This window comes from Pelodiscus sinensis, unplaced genomic scaffold (assembly GCF_049634645.1).
Source record: "Pelodiscus sinensis isolate JC-2024 unplaced genomic scaffold, ASM4963464v1 ctg80, whole genome shotgun sequence".
Taxonomy (NCBI): domain Eukaryota; kingdom Metazoa; phylum Chordata; order Testudines; family Trionychidae; genus Pelodiscus; species Pelodiscus sinensis.
Genome location: NW_027465901.1, coordinates 262,294 through 266,727, shown reverse-complemented (window position 1 = coordinate 266,727; position 4,434 = coordinate 262,294).

Sequence of the window (4,434 nt, the reverse complement as noted above, 5' to 3'; positions counted from 1 at the left end):
GGCCGGGGGATTTAAACCTGCGGCAATGTGGAGGAGCAACGGAGGCAGAGACTCCCCGAGTGGGACCCACGGTGGAGGGGTCCCAAGGCAAGGAGGTGAGGAAAGGTGTTGGCGGTGATGCTGGTCGCGGAGAGAGGAAGTAGCCCAGGGCAGGCAGAAGGAGCCCGTGGGCTAGTGCGTTATGGGAGGATGCCCCGCCAGCTGGACCGGACTGCAAAGGAGCCCACATTCTTAGGGCCCTGGGCTGGAGTCTATGAGACCCCCCCTATCCCTGCGGTGCAGGCGAGGCGAATGCCAGGCGGAGCAGGCAACGCCAGGGCAAGCGGGGGCCCAAAGGCCCAAAGCTAGATGGAACTTGGATGCAAGAGGATGTCGGGTGTGGTGGGGGAACACGGAGACATGGACTGGGGCAGACAACCAGAGGGGTACCTGTTTGTGCATGTTTACACTGTCACACAGGTAAAAAGGCATCATTTAAAAAGTGGAATTAAATCCTAGTGTGGAAAATAAAAAGGAGCATAAATTCTGTCAGAAAGTGTAAAAATATAATAAGAAAATATAATAAGAAAAGCCCAAAAGGAGTTTGAAGAACAGCTAGCCAAAAACTCAAAAAGTAACAGGAAAATGTTTTTAAGTACATCAGAAGCAGGAAGCTGGCTAAACAACCAGTGGGACCAGTGAATGATGGAGATACTAAAGGAGCACTCAAAGAGGATAAAGCCGTTGTGGAGAAACTAAATGAATTCTTTGCTTCAGTCTTCACAGCTGAGAATATTGGGGAGATTCCCAAACCTGAGTCATTCTTTTTAGGAGACAAATCTGAGGAATTATCCTGGATTGAGGTGTCATTAGACGAGGTTTTGGAACAGATTGATAAACTTAACAGTAACAAGTCAATGAGATCAGATGGCATCCACCCAAGAGTTCTGAAAGAACTCAAATGGGAAATTGCAGAAATATTAACTGTGATTTGTAACCTATCATTCAAATCAGCCTCTGTACCTAATGACTGGAAGATAGCTAATGTTAAAAAATATTTTAAAACATCAATATTTAAAAAAGAGCTCGAGAGGTGACCCAGGCAATTACAGACCGGTAAGTCTCAAATCAGTACAGTGCAAATTAGTTGCAACTATAGTAAAGAATAAAATTGTCAAACACATAGATAAACATAATTTGTTGGGGGAAAGTCAACATGGTTTCTGTAAAGGGAAATCATGCCTTACTAATCTACTAGAGTTCTATAAGGGGGTCAACAAACATGTGGACAAGGGGGATCCAGTGGCTATAGTGTACTTAGATTTCCAGAAAGCCTTTGACAAGGTCCCTCACCAAAGGCTCTTAAGTAAAGTAAGTTGTCATGGGATAAGAGGGAAGGTCCTTTCATGAACTGATAACTTGTTAAAAGACAGGAAACAAAGGGTAGGAATAAATGGTCACTTTTCAGAATGGAGAGAGATAACTAGTGGTGTTATTCAAGTGTCCATACTGGGACCAATCCTAATCAACCTATTTATAAAAGATCTAGAAAAGGGGGTAAGCAGGGAGGTGGCAAAATTTGCAGATGATACTAAACTGCTCAAGATAGTAAAACCAAAGCAGTCTGTGAAGAGCTTCAAAAAGATCACACAAAACTAAGTGACTAGTCAATAAATTGCAAATGAAAGTTAATGTTGCTAAATGTAAAGTAATGCACATTGGGAAAAATAATCCCAACTACATATACAAAATGATAGGGTCCAATTTAGCTCCAAGAGAGAGATCTTGGAGTCATTGTGGATAGTTCTCTGAAAACATCCACTCAGGGCAGCGGCAGTGAAAAAAGCAAATAGAATGTTTGGAGTCATTAAAAAGGGGATAGAGAATAGGACAGAGAATAGCTTATTACTTCTATATAAAACCATGGCATGCCCACACTTTGAATACTGCGTACAGATGTGGTTGCCTCATCTCAAAAAAGATATATTGGCAGTGGAAAAGATTCAGAAAAGGGCAACAAAAATGACTAGGGCTGTGTCTACATTGGTGCGATCTTGCACAAAAGCAGCCGCTTTTGCACAAAAACTTGCTGCCTGTCTACACTGGCCACGAGTTCTTGCGCAAGAACACTGACGTTCTAATGTATGAAATCAGTGCTTCTTGCGCAAGAACTATGATGCTCCCGCTCAGGAATAAGACCTCTTGTGCAACTGTTCTTGCGCAAGAGGCCAGTGTAGACAGGCAACATGAATTTCTTGCGCAAGAAAGCCCTATGGTTAAAATGGCCACCAGAGCTTTCTTGCATAAGAGAGCCTCTACACTGGCATGGATGCTCTTGCACAAAAGTACATCTTTTGCACAAACGCACATGCCAGGGTAGATGCTGTCTTCTGGAAGAGTTTTTGCACAAGAACTCTTCCGCAAAAGAGTTCTTGCACAAGATCATGCCAGTGTAGGGGTTTTGAACGGGTCCCATATGAAGAAAGATAAAAAAGACTGGGACTTTTCAGCTTAGAAAAGAGGAGACTAAGGGGGAATATGATAGAGGTCTATAAAATCATGACCAGTGTGGAAACAGTGAATAAGGAAAAGTTATTTACTTGTTTCCATCACATAAGAACTAGGGGTCACAAAATGAAATTAATAGGCAGCAGATTTAAAACAAAAGGAAGCTTTTCTTCACTTAGTGCACAGTCAACCTGTGGAACTCCTTGCCAGAGGATGTTGTGAAGACTAGGACTTTAAGAGGGTTCAAAAAAGAACTAGATAAATTCATGGAGGTTAGGACCATCAATGGCTATTTGCCAGGATGGGCCAGAATGGTGTCCCTAGCCTCTCTGTCAGAGGCTGGAAATGGATGACAGAAGAGGGATCACTTGATGTTTCCCTGTTTCTGTTCATGTGCTCTGAGGCATCTGGCATTGGCCACTGTTGGAAGACAGGATACTGGTCTGACCGAGTATGGCCATTCTTATGTTCAGCTGTGGCAAAGCTTAGAAGAGGGGCTGTCCTAGGCAAAACAAGAGATATGATTCCCTTGTCCAGTGTAGAGAGTGGGGATGCAGGGAAGCTGCCTGTCCCAGGAATGGCCAGCTAAGACTTCATGTCCCAGGCTGGCATGGTCCCTGTGTTGAGCATGCTCTGGGCTCTGGGAGGCCAGACTGCAAGAAAGTGTGCAGAGCCAGGGGCCACGAGGCTAGTGCAGGTCATGGGGCAGCAAATCTGGCTGGAGGGGGACTTATGGGGGAGATGGGCCCATGCTCCAACAGGCTGGCAGTGGCCAGAGGATCCCAGGACGCAGGACAGATCTTTTGCGGGGACAGATGAGGATGAGCCTTTCTTCAGAGGTCCTGGCAGAGGGCAGCAAGGGAGGGGATCTCCCCCCACAAAACCCAACCCGCCAGAGGGGGAATCTCTCCTCCCCACTCCCAACCAGAGTTAGGTTCTATCCCCCACAACCAGAGTCAGGCTCTATCCTCCCCAGCCAGAGGCGGTTCTATTCCCCACAGCCAGAGGTGGGTTCTATCCCGCCCCCAGCCAGAGGTGACTCTATTCCCCCCCAGCCAGAGGTGGGTTCTATCACCTCCCAGCCAGAGGCGGCTCTATTCCCCCCCAGCCAGAGGTGACTCTTTTCCCCCCCAGCCAGAGGTGGGTTCTATCACCTCCCAGCCAGAGGCGGTTCTATTCCCCCCCAGCCAGAGGCAGGTTCTATCCCCCTCACAGAGGCGGCTCTATCCCCCCCCACAGAGGCGGCTCTATCCCCCCCAGCCAGAGGTGGGTTCTATCCCCCCCACAGAGGCGGCTCTATCCCCCCCAGCCAGAGGCAGGTTCTATCCCCCACCCAGCCAGAGGTGGGTTCTATACCCCGCTGGCAGAGGTGGCTCTATCCCCCCCCAGCCAGAAGTGGGTTCTATCCCCCCTACAGAGGTGGCTCTATCCCCCCCAGCCAGAGGTGGGTTCTATTGCCCCCACAGAGGCGGCTCTATCCCCCCCAGCCAGAGGCAGGTTCTATCCCTCCCCCGGCAGAGGAGGCTCTATCCCCCCCCAACCAGAGGCGGGTTCTATCCCCCCCCTCGGCAGAGGAGGCTCTATCCCCCCCCAGCCAGAGGCGGATTCTATCCCCACCGGCAGAGGAGGGTTCTATCCCCCCCCACCCAGAGGCGGCTCTATTCCCTCCCCAGCCAGAGGTGGGTTCTATCCCTCCCCCGTGGCAGAGGTGGCTCTATCCCCCCAGCCAGAGGAGGCTCTATCCCCCCAGCCAGAGGTGGGTTCTATCCCTCCCCCGTGGCAGAGGTGGCTCTATCCCCCCAGCCAGAGGAGGCTCTATCCCCCCAGCCAGAGGTGGGTTCTATCCCTCCCCCGTGGCAGAGGTGGCTCTATCCCCCCAGCCAGAGGTGGGTTCTATCCTCCCCAGCCAGAGGCGGGTTCTATCCCCCCCCCGGCAGAGGCGGCTCT